Source organism: Anser anser (genome assembly GCF_964211835.1).
Source record: "Anser anser genome assembly, chromosome: 11".
In the NCBI taxonomy this organism is placed as follows: Eukaryota; Metazoa; Chordata; class Aves; order Anseriformes; family Anatidae; genus Anser; species Anser anser.
In genome coordinates, this window is record NC_139732.1 from 20,568,284 (window position 1) to 20,588,906 (window position 20,623).

General features: G+C 41.3%; 1 long non-coding RNA gene across 1 annotated transcript in view; it reads left to right on the top strand.

The window, feature by feature from the left end:
* LOC310879894 overlaps positions 1-19,830 on the top strand; it is a 59,365-nt gene extending 39,535 nt beyond the window's left edge. The window contains exons 2-5 of the long non-coding RNA XR_014571220.1: positions 9,522-9,668; positions 11,698-11,758; positions 17,841-17,899; positions 18,947-19,830. This is a non-coding gene — a long non-coding RNA (uncharacterized lncRNA). The remainder of the gene's footprint in view (positions 1-9,521; positions 9,669-11,697; positions 11,759-17,840; positions 17,900-18,946) is intronic.
* Positions 19,831-20,623: the final 793 nt, after the last annotated feature.

Below are 20,623 nucleotides of genomic sequence, written 5' to 3' on the forward strand. Positions count from 1 at the left end.
GAAGTGAGATGAGAAGTGAAAATGAGAAGTATAGTTCCAAGCTTTCTAGCGAGACTGTACGGCAGATGTTTTCTATACAAAGCTGATAACTTGGGAGTCAGGTTTTTTGGGTTTAAAATTGGCCCCGCTAAACTAATCTTGATACGATACTTCAACATCCCTGTTGAATATAAATAGTCTGACTAGTTTAGTTACAATCTACAGCCAAACTTCCAACATAGACTGAAAAAACTTCGCAGTTTTCCTAGATGACTACATATCTGTATGCTTGTATTGTGGTTGAAGTCGTGATCTGGTTTGCTGGAAAAAAATGGGAGGAGTAGTTTCAAGAATGGATTTGGTGGGGAGGTTGCTAATTTAGATTGCCTTAGAAACCAAAGTAATATTTTTTTGACATCAGATATTTCCTGTGTGCTCTTTCAGCAGAAAATACCAAGCTACCCAACAAAGCTTATAGCTGTAGCAGTTCGGTGTTTTGGCATCATATGTTTGACAACAGATTTAATGTTTCTTTGCTTTCACAGCAATGCTGTGAAGAAAAGAGAAAATCCCGCGAATAATGGGTTAATCCCTGTGGTTTTTAATTACTGAAAAAAAAAAAAAGAAACTAGAAGTTACTACTGGGAGGCAATTGTTCTTGTTAAAAAAGGAGAAATTTCCCTTGTCCATGGAAGTGACTAATGCTTTCTGAGCTTGTCGTGTCTGTAGGAGCTTCAGGGCTGAATGGAAGAAGATGACACCACCCACGGCAGTTAAATTTTGTCTTTCCAGGCTATTGAAGCTAACTTCTGAGAAAGATAAGAGTGAGCCCAAAAAGAAAGTACTAAATGAAGAGCTGAGGAACATCAGTTCATTTTCCAGTCCCAGTGGGTTCCCTCAACTGTTGCAGGCAAATCACTTAATGTTTGTGTCTATTTCCCCTTATGTAGATTTGCAGTAGTACTTTTCCGCCTTATTTGGGTGATAGTTTGATTTCTGAAGGTCTTAACAATTGCAGGATAAAGTATACAGTAGAGAAAAAATATTTTAATAAGTGACACCTTACCACTAAGGGTCATGATGAAACCTTATAATCTTAAGGGATTGTCTGGGTGTAGAACAACACTTTATTCTTCCAGACTTTAAGAATATGTTGTTAAGTTTGAAACTGGAAGGTATAACTCAACTGAAATCAAGGGAGCCATACCAGGAATTGATTTATTCAAATTCTTTGAAAACAGAGATATTTTTGGAGAAGTAGGATTAGTGAAAGATTATGAAATACTGCCAAATGCAGGCCCAAGGCACATATCACAGGAATCCTGAAATAATATTTGAGCTTACAGAAAGTGGATGGTGAGATCTTCACCTAATTACCTGATAGGTGAAAGACTAAATTAGCTGCTTGATAATTATGTGATTTTGTCTTGAAAGGATTTATGTCTTGTGGGTTGTGTGGAGTTATCCTGTGGCGAAAAATAGCATGTTTCAGCCGTCATGTGCTCCTAGACGTCTGGAAATCTGTGGTATTAATACGAACTGGTGAAGTAGAAAACAGTGCACTATAATTGCTTTATTTTTCTAACTTCTGCTTCTGTTTAAAGATTCTTGAATTCACAGCCTTTAAGAATGCTTCTTTGAGAAGGAAAAAAGAAGTTTTATTTCCAAATATGCCACTTTTGTTTCTGCCTTACCTCTTGAAATGTTGTCAGCATGTTTTCCTCCTCTTCTGTGGCCTCTGCTGCTGCAACACGGGGAGTTTCTGGGCAGAGACTGAATGGTGTGCCAGCGTTGAGCTGCAGGCAGAATACATTTTGACAAAACTGTGTCCAGCAAACTTCACAGGCAGCTTTAACAAGGCTTCTGGAACTGATAGGACTGTGAAGTTAGCCACTGTGACAGCAATTTATAAGCTGTGAATAGAACACTGTGCTGATTATATTGATTTTGAAACCTACCACCAAGGCTGGTATTCATTGACATTCTTGTTGGCAGTGTGTCACGGAAGCTCCATCTATGTTAAAAGTGAGATGTATTAATACTAGACTTGTCAGATTTGTCTGAACTCAAATCCAGACAGTGCAGGCTTCAAAGGTATCATCAAGAAGATGCCCTATGTCCTGGGCAGCTTGGACTTTCATGATTTTTTTTCTACTGTCATTTGCATGCCTCATCTGAAATCTTTTAAATATTTTCCTTCTGGGTCTTATCTGTGTAGCTAGTTGAGCAGCCATAGAGTCTAATTAGTCATCTTCCTGGTGGTGGATATTCATTTTCTCAAGTTGGCACCTGTGTAGACTGTAGGATTGTCCTTTGTTCGTGGAGGACATTTCAAAAAGGAATGGGGACAAAACATTTGGGTTGAAGTCGGCTGTAAGCATCTGGCCTGCGGCAGCCCAAGTGATGGCAGCTACACTTGGGTCTGCGAAGTAGGGCACTGCAAGGCACTGGCCTCGTGGCTTCGTACCTCCCGCGGTACCTCAGCACAGACAGAGAAATGAAATGAATTCAGAAGTCTCAATAAAAACCTTGGTGGGCTGGCACACTCCCTGGTCTCCTTGCAATAAGGAAACTTTTAAACTTTTTAATTGCTTCCATTTTTTTTCTCCTTGATGGTGACATTTTTTTCCCCAAGTGACTATAATGGTAGTTCATTTATCATTTTTCCCTCCCCAAGCCCATGTGACTTTGTTTTCCTTAATTTTATTTAATTGATTATAACTAATTGACTCTCAGTTTAGGGAATAGAGGTTTCTGAGCCTGTTGGTTGGGTCTTCATTTATTTTTGCTGAAGTCTTTTTCTTTCAGCCAACAACTGAGGTACAAGGTTATTCTTTAAAAAGAAAAAAAAAAAAAAGACCAGGTTTATTAACTTCTTGTTAGATTAATAAAAAGAGAATCTATGCTTTCTGCATCTCACAGGGTAGCAGAATTATATTTAAAAGGCAGCCTGGGCTTCACTGCTAGCCCATACTAAAGCTGCTTCATGCAGCTTTGGGTTCTGAAACAAAATGAAGAAAGTGGCAGCAAGGGCTCAGCCGAATGCAAGAGGTGCCCTGCCCTTGGTGCAAGAAAGTTGCTGGATGCTTACCTTAAAATCTGTTAAGCCTTCTGTTTGTTTTTGATTTCACTAGCCCTCAGATACAAACATAACTACATCTGAGAATTAAGCTTTCATATGTCTATGCACTTTTTTTTTCTTTCTGGAGTTTTTTGTATATATTGTGCCAAAATCTGGGAACAAGCTACAGTAGCATATTCCAATGCATCATCTCACCAGTACAATGGTGGATGTGCTCTTTTAAAAAGGTAAGAAAAACAGATTGCCTTGGCAATGAAAATAATTCCATTTCAATCTCTGTTATGTAAATAGTCATATTTATTTTTTTATGTAAAATACTTGGAGATCCTTGAGAGAAAACATTTATTTGATAGATGCATGAGTGCATTTAAAAATGAAATGCTGGCTAAATAATATTGATTCATGAGCCTTCATAATACAGCTGCTTTTTTTTTTTTTTCTTTCCCTTTCCTTTAACCCCTCCTTTCCTGTGAGGAATAGTCAGAGGTGGTGCTCTCGGCACAAGAGTAACCCAGAAAAAGTTATGTGATGACTGGGAATGAATTGTTAGGCATGCTCCTCATGTTTTAACTGTTTCCCCTTCCCCACACCATTTCTGGCATATTTTCAGTGCTGGGTTTTAGAGGAGGACTCCAAGTAGTCCCTTGATCCTGAAAAGATCTGGATCAAGCTGATGGCAAAACTGTTTATTTTTGCAATTTTATTGTTTGTGTGTATGTACTCACGAAGGGGTGGGTGGGGGATTTTCTCAATGGCCCAGTCCTATTTCCATTAATCTGTCTGCCTCCTTATGCCTTCCTCCATGCTGTTTTGGCGATTATTGCATGAGCTTCCTCAGTGAATTAAGAACAAATGTGCAGGAATCCTGCTATGCCATGAAAGCCAAGGGAATCTTAAAGAAACTTTATTTTCTCTTTTTTTTTTTTTTTTTTCCCAGAAGTTGTGCTTTACCCAAGAGCACCATCTTCTGGATGATGTCTGTCTCCATTCCTGGGAGCACTGCAGTTGAGTTAAATTCTGCTTGAAGGGGAAGACTACTATGGAGAAGTGAAAGCTTGTAAACCAGTGCTCAGGGGAAGACTTGCTGTCTTTTTCTATTTAGCAAATGCAAAACTTTCTCAAGACTACTTCCACTTGCTTTTGCAGGCATGGCTCTCTGACCTACTCCTCCCCAGTGCTGCCACCAAAGGGCTTCAGAATTTCCTGCGTTTCTTGCCTAGCTTTGGGTACCTCTCCCCATGATCCTGCTGCTCATTGTATTCTTGCAGCGCATTCCCTTTCCTGGGCTCTTGTTTAGTTTCTCTAGCCCTCAATTTCATTCTTCTGGGCTGCTCGCTGACCATTAACATCTGTATATCTTGACCAAAGGGCAAGTCCCTCTGAAATACTCTGAACTCCTGAAGAAGAAATTGTCTTTAGGTCTTTGACCTCGTTTTGGTCCACTATGAGAGTAAATCATTGACTTGAGGTTTGGGAGAGATTTGTGGATGGAAGTGATGCCAGTTCAGGTCAAGGGAAACCTTATGGGAAGCCTCTCTTTAAAAGCTGAGTGCATCTAAGCATGATTGCCAAAAGAATCTCTTTTGAATCAATGTTCTCTTCTGCCTGTGTCACAGCACAGACAGGCAGAAATACAGTAAAGTCTTTAAATGTGAAAAGGGTCCAATTAACAATCAGGTTAAGAGAAAAATTAAACTAAATTCTGTTCAGTGATGCCTTCCTTTTAAGGGCACTACTTCAAAATTTTCCCAGTTGTTCCATTGCAATACATTACACATTTCCAATAAAATCTGAAAGATAAAGTCGCAACTGGAAAGCTCATCAACAACAATCCCATCACTTGTCTGGCATCTTGGATAGACAAGGTGCTGGGATGTGTCATATTGAATGTGAACTCTAAACTCAGGACTGGGCATGTGCTCTAGTTAAAAGGGAAAAAAAAAATCACAATTAAATGTGCAAGATGGATACAAGGTCTCTCTGACCTAATTTTGCATTGTTTTGCTATTTCATGTGTCACATAAACCAGGGGAGATTTTACTTGGTAGGAGGAACTTTGGGACTGCAAGGGTGGTTAAGCATGGAAGAGATTTCCTTGGGGGTGGTGAAGTCCTTATCCTTAGAGGCTTTCAAGAACAGATTAGAGAAACGTCTGTCAAGAACAGTTTGTGTAGCTTAGTCTGCCTTAGGCAGAAAGATAGACTGAATGACCTTTGAGGTTCTCTTCCAGCCCTATTTTGATGATTAATCCTCAGAGGGAGTGCATATACTCAGCGCTACATTTGATCTGAGCCGGGATGCAAGCATGTTGGTTGTTAGAGCAAAGCAAACACTCCAGCTGAACATCACTCATGAATTTTACTTCAAGTGTCTGTATCGCAGAAAGGAAAGCTGGGCTTGCTTGTCTGAAGGAGAGAGCCCTTGGGGTGAGGTGGCTGAACTCCCCGGGAAGCTTTCTGTCATAATTGGATGGTGCTAACCGCTACCGGCGGCAGGAGAATGTCCCTTCTTCGTACCCTGATTAATCTCGGTAGATTCTGCTAAACTCTCTCAGCTATGCATAACCTTTCTCTTTTGTTCAAAAAGACGGTCAACTCGCGTCCATGCCTGTAAGCTCTTCATTCACCCTGTGTTACCATACAGGTACCGCACGTTGTCCGAGCGAGGACAAGTGAGGCTGAGCTCTTCAGGTCTTGTGTCTTGCTAGGTAAATCTAGACCGCCCAGCACAGCAGGCTCTCAGGGCATCTTTTCTGAGGACTTTGGACCTATTTCAAGCGCTTGCTATCATAGGGGAAGCAGTAACATGGAGAATTCCTTTTGGAAACACTTGGAGATCTCTATTTCTGTAATTATCCCTCTGTAATTATCTATCTGATGCAGTTGTGGAGAAGGAGTTACCAGTGATCTTATCACATGAATCGCATTCAAAAGTGCCCACTGAAGTATTTCCAAAATCCCTTTTCAAACCATACTGCTTTCTTCCACCTGCCTTCCTCTCCATCTCACTCTTAGTAAGAGTGCCTCCACCAAAGCATCTGAATAAAGGCAGTGGGAACAAAATGCACCCATCCCTTTTTGCAGCTTCCCTTGATAAACCAGTATTTCACTAGAATGGCTCTGGAAAAGTAGTGTTCAAGTTTAACGTGGAGAACGTTGTTCAGCAGGACTTGTTTTGGGTCTTGTCTGCTGTAAATGAGGTCATGTATTCAAAAGGGATCTAAATGCTGAAGTTTACCAGGTAGGATTTGTATTACGCTCTTGACATGGAAGCCTTTAAGCCTCAGTAAAAAGTTTCTTGCAGCTTAAGCTTACAGTAACTGGTGTGACCAATATCTACGGATATTGTAAGCTGTATACCATACTGCTCAATATCATTTGATTGTAGTAGAGTTTCAGGCTATTTGAAGAACATGTCTGTGTCTTAAGGTGCTGCAAGAGTTGCAAATCTATTATTTACATCAGAGTTGCAAATCTATTATTTACAGCACATAATGGGTTTTACTTCCATTGCTTTTTAAGCCAATTTGATCTAGTCCCTGAGTATGTGCTCATATGCAGTCAGTAAGCATGTGTGATGTTATCTGGTTGCTTTGTGTTGATCCTAGGCCTGTCTGAAAGTCATGAGCAGAGGTTTAAAATTGGGATGTTTTAGTTTATTTTAGCAAATGTGCTTTTGAGACAATGAAGCCGCCGAGTAGATAACTTTTGTGAGAAACCTCCAAGCATGCCTCTGTTCAGTGCTTAGTAGCAGCTCTGTAGATCCATCCACTGCTCAACTTTACATGTAATTGTGAAAAACTGATTCAGGTCTCTGGTATTTGGGTCTGAAGGTTGAGCACCCACCAGTGGGAGTGTCTGGGTTTAGATCATTAGAATAGTAGCGTTTAGCCCACACCAAGCTCCTGAGGAGCTGGAAAGTAGGGACTATTTTAGTCCCTGTTGTTCCCTCATCTTGACATCTTTCCCTATCTCTGTCCATTTTTTTCTTCTGGAAACTGCATTTTTTTTTTTTTGAAATCTTTTTCTCCCTGAAATCAGAGAGGCACAGAAAATATTTTGTCTGAAAGTTGTGAAGCTTGGTGGTCCAAGGAAATGAAATTAGGACAGCAAGTAAGTTTCTGTCCTTCATTTACAGGCTTGCTCTTGAGGCAAAATGGCTAAAGACATTGGTGAGCTTGTATCCTTACAGATCTGCCACCTGTGATCACGCAACAAAAGGCTGGAAGGGGCAAGAGGGGTGAGCTACAGGAACAACGTTTAAATGAGGGTGATTTGCACTGAACTTGTTCCATTGTGAGCAGAACTGAATGGAGACCGACCTGCTGCACTGCTCTGTCTCCTTAGTGAGTCAGTGGAGCAATTTCATTCTCCAGGCTGTCCAGACTGGACCTCTCATGAGTGTTAAATTTGCATTTCTTTACAAAATACTCTCTCTATATTATTTTTGAATATGCAATTACACGGCAAACACGCTTGTATTTCTCTTGATGACTGTATTTACAAGACCAGCATTTGTGATGCTTTTAAACCCAAGATTATTCAGTCTTCTAATTTTAGAGCTGTTTCTTTCTCCCCTCAATGCAAACCTGGCGTTACCAATTGAAAATTGGCCTTGGCTTGCAGAATTTTAAACAAATTAAGATCAATTTTTAAAAGTAAGGAAATTTGTTTTTCCCTTACATTGTTTTTCATGCACGTGTATTCTTCCGTGTGGACTCCCACTAACAGTATGCACATCACAGAATAAAGCTCCCCACAAGGTCCCAGCTTCCCCATGAAGAAACAGGGAGAGGCAAAGCAGGTCCCCTCAAGTAAGGATTACAATCAGCAGACTAGTAAAGAGGGGAACTTTCTGTGAGACTGATATCCTGTAGCAGTCTCCGTCTCGTTACAGATGTGGCTGTGGTAAAGAACAAGGTCAGACCTTTTCTTTGTGTTGGTCTTTTGCCAAAACAAATTTAGTGCCAGTGAGAGGCATCAGCTTCTAGTGTTGGAGAAATGTCTCTCTAGCCACAGGTGTTACGGGACGATCCTCTTGCTTTTGTTTTCTCCTCAGATCTCTCTCTCTCTCCCTCCTGCCCCCAAGTCTTGTTTTCAGTGAGATTTCTTCTTCCAGAGAGCTACCACCAGAGGCTATTGGGCTAAACCTCTTCATGCCAGATTACACGTGAATAATTCAAGCACCTTAGCAATCATCCACATCCCCAACAAGGTTGTTGCCCAACTGAACTTACTCCTAGCTACCCTTTTTCCCGTCTTTTTTCTGTTTGCCCCTCTCCCTTTTGAAGGCAGACACCCATACTCGCTGCTCCTTGCACGACATCCCGCGGGGATGGCCGGCTGCTGCTGTGGATGTCTTGTGTGACTGAGCTGCTAACGAGAAATAGGTTACTGCAGAGCACACTGCCTTTGAGTTGTGCTCTCAGGTCAGGAGTGATTTCAGCAAGGGGGATTTCTGAGCAGGCTTGTTCGTGCCTCTTGCTTGAACACCTCGCAGCAGCAGGTCGGCAGGGACCTGCTCGGGGACCTTCCACGCGGAAAGCACTGGCCTCTATCAACTGAAATAAAAACCTCTCTGGTAATGGCCTACTGCTAGTGGTAGCTATTCTGTTCTGGAGCAGGAACGTGTGAAGTCGTAATCCTGGGCCGGGAAGCTCTGAACTTGAGGCCAATGATGGGAGAAATGTCTTTGTTTGCGGCCAGTTGCTGAAGAGGTAATTGGCAGATGATTATTGATTTCCAAGTAGTCTGCAGTGGTAAAAATTCTTTGCTCGAGCCATTCCTCAGTCTTCTGTGTGGACATTTCCATTTGTGACCTGTGACACTCCAGTGGAGGGGGATCTCTCGCCCCGTTTGTTTCATGTCTTCGCCATCGACGAGGCACCTCGCTCTGCGGAAAGCCTCTCTGCCCACGCGTTGCTTTTTGTCATTTGTAGATCACTGCCTCAGTAGGGTGCATTCTCTTGAAACAAGTATTGATTGTAAAGATAAAGTATGGGGAGGAACATTAAAAATTGTTTGGATAGGTCAGCTTATTAAGAGAATGTGGAGGCTTCCCATCCCTCCAGCACAGGACTGGCAGTAAAGCTAGCTCTTTTGGCTCTCTCAGTGACCTTCTAAGTGACTTTATCTAGCAAGGACAACAATTAACAGTAGCTTAGTCCAATGGGATTAGCTTAGAGACTGATAAATTCATGTCATGTTTGCCTCTGAAAGGCCAGCACCAGCCTTTCCTTGCTGGATTGGGTATGAATGGGCACATGAAAGGTGAACTATTCTATATTCTATTACTTATCCCCTTGGGCAACAAAGTCATCCCCTGTAAAGCTGAACTTTAAATATGATAGTTATTAAGGCTTGTCCAGGCTTGAGATTTAGCTCATATAAATTCTGACAGGAACAAATGACTCTAAATTGTGACCAAACCTTTCTTTTTCCCCATTCCCTTGCCCTTCCAGGTCTGCAGTTTGAAGAGGAAACGGTGAATAAGAATAGCACAAGAAGATAAACAGCTACTTGGAAACAATGTTTTCCAGCTCCCTTCCTAATGCAAAACTTTATAGCAATGTGCTGTGCTGCAGTTGAAGGCAATGTGGCTGTGACAGGTACTTTTCTATTTTAAAGTTGACTAAGAGCAGGTAACAAGTGGCGGGGGAGTGGAGCGTGTCAAGCTGTATATAGGGCTCAGTGGAGAAGATGGCAGAGCATAATGCAATTTCCTGGGTAAAAGAGCTATCAGATCATACACAAAAGCGTTGATGGAAAAGCAGGTTGACCAAAACAAATTACTAATACATATTAGGGAGTGGCTAGATCTGGGAATTATTTCTGTCTCTTATTGATGGGCAAGCCATTTCCTCACTTTGTCCCTGTTCAGTTCTTCCTTTTTTTTTTTTTTTTTTTTCCTGTTCATGTGGCAAGCAAGAAAGAGCAGTTACTGTGGGTACTGCGAAGTTGAATTAATGTAAGGTCTGACTCCGTGTCATCTCATGGACTAAAAATCATGTCAGCTTCACCATCTGTTCTTTCAGTTTGAATGAAACCTACTGTATTCAGAATGGCAGAGAAAAAGTAAAGGCTGGGGTGGAAGACTGCTACCACTGAGTTTCAGGGTAGGAGGGATCGCTAACTCACCCCCCACCCACCCCAACTCATTTTTGTCAGGAAGCAGCAATGGTCAGGCAGGCTTTTTGTAGATCAGCATGGGCAAAGCTGGCAGAAAGCCCATGGCCACAGCAATCTGCTGCTCAAGGCAGCTCTGCCTGGGTTGCATCCACCTAGAGCTGGCTGTGAAAGTAGACCGCCGTTAAAGACAGCCCACATAGCACATTTGTCAGATCAATTAAATTAGCTTAAAAAGATCTCTTATGTTAAGTAGATGCAGCTTTCTTGCATATTCAAGGCCTGTTTTTCAAGGACTATGTGCAGCATCTAGCCTGTCGGGGCTCTGACCTCACTGGGGATCTCGAAGCAGTATCAGGAGCTGACTAAATAGAGTTTTATTTAGGGTGAAACAACATGTCCTTTGACTTAAGATAATGGTACTCTGCGAAGCTGCATGAGTCTGTTATTAGCCAATGGTCCCTGTAAAAATACTCAGTGATGTTGCAGAGCGAAAGAGGATAAAACCAAACTGTCTTGTGCCAAGTGATAAAACCTTTTGCATACGGTTATACTACTATCCTTTGCCCTTATAATGCCTTTCACAGAAGGATCTTGAGACATTTTCCAGACGTTAGTTAATTAATCTCCATAACATCCCTGTGAATTAGGTGACTTATCTACTATTTTACAGACGGGTGAACTGAGGCGCATAGAGGTTAAGTGTCTTTCCTGAAGTTAAACAGTGAATTAGAGGGAAATGCTGGGAGTAAAATGAAGGGCCACAATTGTGTTTAACAGCCATGTTCTTTCATCAACACTCCGGTTAGCCAAGAAAACTACCTCCCTCTCTAGACCGCGTCCTGTTTAAAAGGAAGGTGGTCAAGTTCAAATATTTCTGTGGGTGTTTGCAAAACATTAGCTCATTAGTAAGTATTTTACTTGTAGTTTAAATATGTGACATGGATTCTTGGGTATTAAGTGAAAGATTGTACTATGTAAAACAGTGGTTTCTTATTTGAAGCCAATTAAATCCTTCTCACAGGGGAATGAAACTGTGTTTAAAGACACCAACTGCATGTGTATGTTTTCCCGAAAAAGCATGAACACCTCAAACTGAAATGTATATTTTTAAATGGCTTCCAAGCTTGGCACTATAGGCTCTCTTGTACCTCAGAGAAATTGATTTTCTGCAAATGTTCAGCAGATTCTTTGATCATACTTTTTTTTTTATCAAAAAAAAAAAAAAAAAAGGAACTACTGAACTGCTTTGTATTTAAGCAGACATACTGGAAGCTTGAGAATGCATAATTCATATTTGCAAATGTTGACAACTTGGGGAAAAGAGGTAGGTATTCAATACCTGTCCCACATGGTATAGCCTGTCCGAATGAATATATACAATAGGAAGGGTAGCAGTCTTGTAGAGATATAGCTGCCACCTGTGTTTTGGCAAGCACCATATTTACTGGCATAAAGCCCATTCATCTTTGAAATGCTCCAGCTGCTGATGATCTGTTCTATTTTAATAAGGTGTCTCCAGATGTTTATGAAGAACCAGCGCAAAGGAGATGATCTATTTGACAGGCAGAACGTGAGTATGGGCTTCACAAATACTCCATTGTGACTTTCATGATTAATATTGACACGTTGAATTTGGCAGCTCTTACCGAAGCAATCTACTGCCAGATGGTGAAAGAATGGAAGGGGGCTGGAAGGAGAGGCAGAGAGACTTTCCACCTGCTGCTACCCAGTCAGTAGTCACAGTGCCTGGCACAGCTAGGGATGAAGAGGAGGCTGGAGGGTAGTAGTTCTGTACGATGGGCTGGGAGGGATGCACGTTCTGGTCCTGCATCCCTCCTTTTGTCGATGACAAACCTAGGATAGGTCATCAGCTCTTCTCCCACAAGGGAAACAAGCATCCATGGCCTCCTTCCAACCCACAACAAATTACCTTTGTTCTTCCAATTAATTTAGCCTTCTGCTTAGTGTGCAGCAAACGTATAATTAGCTCCAGGAAGACAGAAATGTTATTTCAAAAAACTGTTTGAAATATCCCAAAGAGGCATTCCAGCAGGCTTTACCCAGTATTCCTCTATCTCCGTTCCCACTTTAATTACCAATGAGCCTCCTTGTTTAATGCTATTTTATGGAGCTGCTCTTTCTTTCTCTGCTGCTATTAGAAAGTTGCTGGTGTGGAAAAATCATGGAAAGTGTCATGAGAAGAATCATGGCAGAATGAGCTCGTTTTGAAAATCACTATTCAAAACTAGATGGAGGCTTATGGGTTTTTGTTTGGTTTTGGTTGTATTTATTATTTTTTGAGTCTGGCAGAAATAAATTATCAGCAGAAGAATGCTGAATCTTCCATTCTTTCCTCTTTTTGCCTGGGGAAATGGGACCAGAGTTATGGGTGAAACATCACCTCTCTTGACTGTGTAGTCTCTTATGAGAGTGGAACAGCACAGGCATAAAAGTACAACATAAATTTGACTTTCACTGTAGTCCGAAATTGTGCTTATCCTGCATTTGTCAAGATGGGGTTTGAAATTCAAGTGAATATAAGAAGAGAGAGTTTTCATCCATAAGTGAGATAACAATGTGATCTGTGGCTTTCACCTCTGGATTCCCTGCCTCACCATCCCTAGAGACATGGGTTTTTAATATCCTGAACTGTCACCTGAGCTGGAGGAGGACACCAATAATGCAGCCATCCACCCCATCTCGTGCACGGTGCCAGCTTGCAGGAACGAAAAGATTTATTTCTTCACACCTAGTGTATGTTCATTCTGATTCTACCTTACTGAAGTGAGTTTGTTTCTGATTTTTGCTGGGGTAATAAAAGAGAATAGGATTTTTGCAGATAAGCACAAATGCTACAGATTCTTGTTTTGCCTGAAAAGAAGTTCGAGCCTTCTACATCTTTTTTTTTTTTTTTTTTTTTTTTAGGGGAAAGTAGGTCAGAAATGCCGTTTCCTATTTGGTCACCAACACAATCTCTTGCTAAAATTCTGACCCATTTCTGTTTTTCAGACACAGGCCCTACAATAAGTAAAATAACTTCAGATTCTTGTATTGCTTGTGTTTAGTTTTGCAATACCTTCCTATCCCTATTGTATATTGTATCCCTATAATGCTCTATATGTATGCCCATGTGATTTTATCAGTAGTTGATATGCAGCCTATATGCTGGGTAGAAATACTGCAGTCAGCAGTGACTGAGGACTGGAAGTCAAGGATACCATTCTGTCCAGTTTCAACTGTATGGGGAATTTGGCTGTAGTCTGACCCCACACTGCAATAAGAGGTCACGATCCCAAAGGTGCTGGTATCGGAATGTGTCAATATGTCATTTTTTAGCTGAAGTCAGAAAATAACTTTCCTTAGCAAAGAAAGATCTGAAGAAAAGGAGACCGGCTGTGAAAAATTGAAGGGCCATGTCCCCTCTTGCTTAATTATATAACTTGGAAAGTTCCTCCCCTGAACCTAAGCAAAATATCTTTATTGTCTGAGGTGTTTCTCCATCCCCAGTGGATTACCCAAGTGTGATACTTACACACACAGAAATCTTCCAACACCAGCTGGAATACAATTCACTGCTGGATTGGGAACTGGCACTGAAATGACCAAGGAGTTCAGGACAGGAAATGAATGATGCCATTATGCCCAATTTCAACTTCACAGCAATTTTGGGAGGCAGAATGTCAATACCCAATCTACAACCAGGTCATTGGGCTATCAAGCCTGGAGTTGAAAAGCACCCTGGATCCTGCCATCTGTTAAGGCCTATCAGTGGCACTTAGTGCCACGGTATCTGAGCATCTAATGACTACAAGGAGTAAGGATCTCAGCTGTACTTCTCATCCAGAACCTTATTCTTCCCTTAATGCTATTCTGAAGCATTGCTTCATTACAGAGGGTAGAGTGCCATCTACTGAATCAGGCTGACAGTGTTTTTTCGTAACTTCCACAGAAATGTGAAATGATCTCGTACCTTTATCGATTTATCCTAGTGCTCTCTGCTGACTATTCATTTAAGACAGCCCTCTCTGCTCCTTCAGTTCAGTCCTACCGTATGTTCTGCCTGGAGCTGAGCACTCTAACGATAAATAATGGACAGTAATTTAGCATCAGTGGTGTGTTAGAGTCACACTAGCAATTCTAAAATCACATTATTCCAACCACTTTGCTGTATGGTTTTGTGTCATTTTGAAGACTATTTGACATATTTCATAGAAAAATATCTTCATCCAAATCACATATATTTCAGTTTTTAGGATCTTTTGCAGTTGCTTAGCTCTTGAACTCTGAGCTGTTTGTGAATGATTATTGCAGATCCCACTTATTTGAAAGCTTCCTAGTTACAGTGATAAAGAGTTACAGAACATGGCTGCTCTGAGAGATGAAGGGAATGCAGGATCCACTTGGTGGCCAGGAGTCCTGCAATACATGGAGACTGATTCTTAACTCAAACTTTGAGGGTTTTCTAATTTTCTAAATTCTAATGAACTAAATTCTACTGTTCTGGTTGTTTTTAAAGGCTATATACACCTGTTAGCTAAAAGGGAAGATGAATGAGATTTGCTCCTTCAAGTAACCTGGAAGGTTTGCTATCCCACGGGCCCTAGGTTTGACAGTTGTAAATGCTTTAGTGTTTCTTCACTCCTTCCCTTCAGGCAGCAAATCTGTTCTTGCTCTTTAGAACAGAAAAAAAATCAAGGAATTGTTCTTGCTGTCATCATGAGGCTCTGACTCCAGTGTGACAACTGCAGGCTTGTGGCTGTCATTTGGAGGTTGCTGAACTATTTCACTAAAGGCAGTAGAGACAAAGAAGTGTGGCTCTGAAGCTTACCAAAATTCAGGATCCTAAGTTGGGTCTGGCCTGTGCATGCACTCACTGATGCGATGTCTTCAGAAGCTGTTTAGTTCCAACAACTATACCTGAAAACTGATAAAATCAAAGAAATAGTTGAAGTACAAGACATGTATTTTCCGTGCAAGCCAGCTTTCCTGGACTCAGTAATAATTTCACACTGAGGCAAAACTCTTGAGCTGTAATAAGCTACTGTGATCAAAATGTAGCACCAGGCCTAAGGTGTCTGCTCAGAAAAAAAGATATTTCTGTCACTGAACCTACAAAAGTATTTCCTCTATCTGGTAGTAAGACTTCTGCCACCCAGGTGACGATTCAGCTCTATGCATGGGAAAAAATTAAAAATCTAACTAGGTAATATCGCCATAAGACTTGCATTTCACTAACAGTCATTGTAACAATTAAGGCTGATGTTTAAACAACAATAGTTATTCTAATAAAGATTAGAAGATCTTTAGTCATGGATTCAAATTCCTTAGTTAAATTTATATAGTGACATCTGTGCAATAATTCTGAAGAATTATATAGTGTATATTTATTCTATGATAAAGCAAAACCTGTAGGACCTCCTCCAGAAAGGTCCAAAGGGTCTAGTGCTCCAGAGCCACGAAACCTCACTGAAGTTTCTATCACTAAGCATCTGCAGGAATGGTTAGACTAAATCTGTCAGACTTCATAGCATCATTAAGCTTTGGAGCAGGCTGAGAAATTAACTAGCTTCTCAATGTTCATTTTAGCTTTTTCTATGATTCTGAAATCAGAGATAGGAAAACTGTGATGTTTTGTGATGGTGGTCAGCTGTTCCAATTTCTGTTTAGGAGAAGTGATTTTCAAGTAGACTGGCATTGTGGAGCATTTAGTCTTTCCTAGCTTCAAAGAAACACATTTCCAGTAATTGTGTATTTATGCTCCGTTATGAGTGCATGTGTTTGCTCATCACCTTGGAGCTGGAGATGCTGCCCACAGTACCCCGAGGTGAAGCATACATCATGTGTCCTTGCAGTGAGGGCATGTGCCCTCAACCCTTTATCCCTCTGAGAGCTGAAACTCCCTGTTTACCTCCAAATAACATTTTTTTCTACTCAGACCTAGTTAATACATGCTAACCTTAGTGTAAACAGTTTTTTCATAGAAAAATTCCCCCAGGAAAACTTCGTTTGATTTTTGAGGAGTTGCTTAGCTGTAATCATGCAGAATTCTCTGGGTTTCAAGCCGTGTGCCTCCTGCAGAGGTGTTCTGCCTGCTAATGATAGGAACTCAAGCTGTTCATTTTGTTTAGGCAAGGGCGCTTGAAGGACAGCTTGCTACTTTCACCATCCCTTCCTATCTTATACAAGAAAAACTGCAAAACTTTTGCAGAGTAAGTGTCATAGTCCCTCTACTTAGTGAACCTGCCTCTGAAAATATATGGGTGTTGCTATCAAGAATGAGCCACTTGTTTCTGTCTTTTCTAAGAGGCTGCTGTAGGGAGAGATTTCCATCCTTTTCTGATACAAGCTGTAAAACGTTGAGAAAAAGTGACTGATACCAAAGTGAAAGCTTTCTGTTCTCAGAATGAAGATTTACTACAGAAACGCTAGGCAGACACTTAAGAGCGGATTTGTAGTACACAGTGAAAATGACTGTTCACTTAGTTCCAGGCAAAGCTGTCTCCTCCAAATTATCTGCTCCTTTTTAAGGGAATCAGGCTTATTTTAGCAGGCTGCAGTAGCAGCCCATTTGCAGACATGGAAGAAGTTGCTGCAATCTTTGCTGTTCAGAGCATTTCCCTACGCTTCTGCCTTCTCCAAGGCATCCTCGTAAATCCCCATTCCAGTGCAAGTCCCTCTTTTCCTTGAAATGACAGCTGCCCTGTGGGAAACTGGCACTGGGTCATAGCCACGTGCTCATCTGAAGGGGAAAGGACTTGCATCTCCACCAGATGTTTTTTGAGACAGCTCTACACTGCCCTGCCTCCCTGTGCTGTTCAAGCAGCCATCTGCAATACTGCTTTCCTGGAGGAATTCAAGGAGGATGCGAGCAGTTGCCCCTCTGTGCCTTCCTCAGGGAGCACAAGAACGCGTTATCAGTCTTCTAGACAAGTCCTTAGTTTGAAACGCTTGGGAATGTGTATTCCAGTAGTGGGCTGTGTTTATATGCAATGTGTCTCCAACAACAAAAGGTAATGAATCACTTTTCAGGCTGTATGCACGCAATTAATAAAGCGTTAGCAATACAGGGGATGGTAGCCCCTGTGTTAACGCTGCCTGCCGGCTAAACTCCTCTAAATTCCTGCTCAATTTTCCCTGATATCTTTGCCAGTGCTCAGAATACAAAATAACGTGTTCTGTAAGGGTGGCTCTGTCTCCTCATTAATCTGGTGTGTTGTACCCTCTGGAAGTGGGTGAGTGGAGTTTTGGACTGTGTTAGAGGCTCCAAAACGCATGGCTTGTTTTAGCTTGATCCAACCCCCTCACATCATCTCATTGCAGGGTTGCGCACGGTGAAACAAAGCACAGGAAATAGAAGAAGGTTTGCAGAAACTGGAGGTGCGAGTAATGCCATGAGGAAAATGAGAAAATAGCTTTTGGCACCTTCAGACTGAGCTATCTGGGTCCTAACGTTTCTGTAGCATGTTGCGTGGTGGCTTCCTGCTCTCCCTGCCCTGCCACAGAGGCCCCTGGGCTGTGGAAGAGCTCACGTTGATGAGATGTGGTCGATGGCTGAGGATTTTAGCATTCATTGCAGGTGTGACTGCACCTATATCCTCCCTGTAGAGCTCCTCATTCACCTGTTACTGATGCTGATTAATCATTCTTTCCAGGCATGGAAAGAAAAAAACATGGGGTTCAGGGGACAAAATCTACAGCAGAAGCCAGCAAGGTGAGTACGTTTGGGTATTAAACGTGGCTGAGAGAGATTTCAAATTCTATTCGTGACTTTTCCCTAAGTATTTGTTCTGCCCTATCAGCTAATACAGCAATGGTGCATATATTAACATCCTGAAATTGAAATAGAGATCAAGGGTATCGGGTATAAATTGGTTTTACAGCATAACGTTAAAAAATAAACCATACTGGAGCAGCCTCTGTGACAAAATGACTTACATTTTTGGTGCTGCTTTTTAAATGTGATTATGCATTTTAATTGTTTAACTTCAGTCTATGGAGTAGTTTCAAAGATCTTTTAAAATAGCTTACAGCACGAAAAGCCTCCTGATCCTTAAATACGCCTCAGGTTCAATAAATTTGTTTTTAATTTTGCATGATGTATGAAACAGAAATTTTGTTCAGTGTTTGTGGGGGTATGGAGCAGGGTTTCATAAAACACTCTGGGACAAGGAGGCTACACAGGCGTAAAGGCAGTAGAAATTTACATTCTGCTTGTTGTCTTGTGTCACTGGAAGAACACAAAGCCCCTGTAAATATCACAGTGTTTGGAGAAGCGATACACTTCTGCTTTTCTAAGCCTTAGAAGGAGCAGCACTGCGGTATAACGGGGCTCCAAATAAAGATGCAAAGGTGGCTGGTTTGTCTTGCTCCTCTCCTTCAGCCATTCATCTCATTGTTATCTCCATGAAGTGGAACCCTATCCGTGGTTCTGGGTAGCCCAACCAAGTGTAGAACCAATGACAAACCTCACCGAATTTGTTCCAGCAGTATCTAGATCCCCTCCCATGACTGTGAGGCAGGAGCAGGTTAATTTGGAGAGACGTCTTGCAAGCATGATAATGCGTGAAAACCGAGATTTAATTCTGCACTTTGTTTTTACTCCTGACTATTCAGAGAGCAGAAAGTCATAATTTATAGTGCCAATTGTCAGCATTTTTAACCAAATCATTGCTTAAAACACTGGAAAGATGATAGGAAAAAATAAATGGCAGATGGTGTCATTCTGCTAAATGCTGTTTACTGTTGTCTGTTGTTTTAGAAGTGCTCAAAGTGGAATTTAAACAAGAGCTTTATCATGCGAGCGACAGACCTCTTCTTCAAGGGTTTCAATTTAGTACATTTCTTGTTGATGAGTGACACTAATAATTGAGGTCATCGGTCACCTTGAATCCCAAACAAAGTCTTTGGTGAGGATGTGGTGGGGGAAGGCCTTGAGCACGTCCGGGATCTCTGTGAGGTAATTAAAACTTCATGGTCATATTCACCTCCCCAGTTCCCAGTGGTAAATTCTTAAATTGCTGTCTTGATTTTTATTTTCAAATGGTTCTGACCTTAAAGAAAAAGATCAGTGCGAAGAATTTGTAAAGAAATAAAACTAAGTGCTTGTAAAACCAGTTTATAAAAGTACCCCAATCGTCTCCTCCACTGCCACCCTACACTGATGAAAGAATTGAAGACCTCTTGCTTAAGGATTGTGTGCTGGTTCTGAATACATTTTTTGTTCAAACGTTCAGTTTAAAAGGTGAGAATTGGGGCTGTTTATGAAGAAGAGCACAACTTTGTGCCTCCTCACAGAACAGAGTAACACTAGTAATTTGGAAAAAGGACTTGCAAAGAATTTCCAGAGCACTGAGGCCTGGTTAATTGTCTTTTAAGATGCACCCAGTTCTCAGTTGCATGGTACACTTGTCAAATTTATTAAAATGACACATCTATTTGTAACCCTCTGATAAGAACCTGATTAAATTTTTTGCCTGACTTGTTGGAGATCCCAGTGATGTCCCTTCTAATAAATGTCGATGGCATTTGTCATTAATTTTAACATTTGCAGTCCCATTAATTTTTAAGAAGGTGTGGTCTATTTATAATGGTTTTTCTGTGTTTGCGTGTTAACAGCAGGCAAGCTGGCTTCACTGAATAAAGTGTAAGGTTTTCTTTTTATTTTTTCTCTTATATCACATTAACATTCACTGAGAATCCTCAGTTACTGGAATGAGGCATGTTTATAAAAGATAATAACATGACTGAGGTCTGTACTTGGGTCTCTTCGCATGAATTTAGACAGGCAAGCACTCAGGTTGTTTTATCTTCGGTGACCAGTCATTTTCATAAAAAACTTACTGCTGTGTAGAGACAGGAATGTACTTTCTCCTACCAGATCTGGTGATGGGCCTTGACGGTTGTCTTCCTGGTATTTCACAAGTGAACCAAATCCGTGCAGAATCAATCTGTTTGCAAAGATCAGTGACATTTGCATTTCTGGGCCTTAGATATTTATCTACTGCAGTGTTCTTTATTTACTTATTTTACTGTTTTCTAACTTCAAAGTATACTTTTAAAATTTAATATATTTTGAAGAGAGGATTTGGCTGAAGTTCATCCCCTTACAGTCTAAGTGAATTGGGCGCCTGTTGCATGATACAGAACCTCTCCTGTTCCATAGCAGCTGGTGAACTAAACAAATTCCTGCTCTGCTGTGGAGCAGCCCCTGGGGAAGCAAGCAGACACTGCCTGGGTGTCGCCTCTGGGATGTGTCGTACATCAGAGCTCAGCCTCACTTCAGCACACATGCTCTTCTCAAGTGGGGTCTTAAACACATAGACAGTAGCAGATAGCCTTGGGTCTTAAAGCGTGCGTCCTGTTCCTCTGTTATCAGTTGCTTCAGTGTTCCCAAGCTACACAGTGTCTGTCGTGGATAACAATTAACCATCGCTTC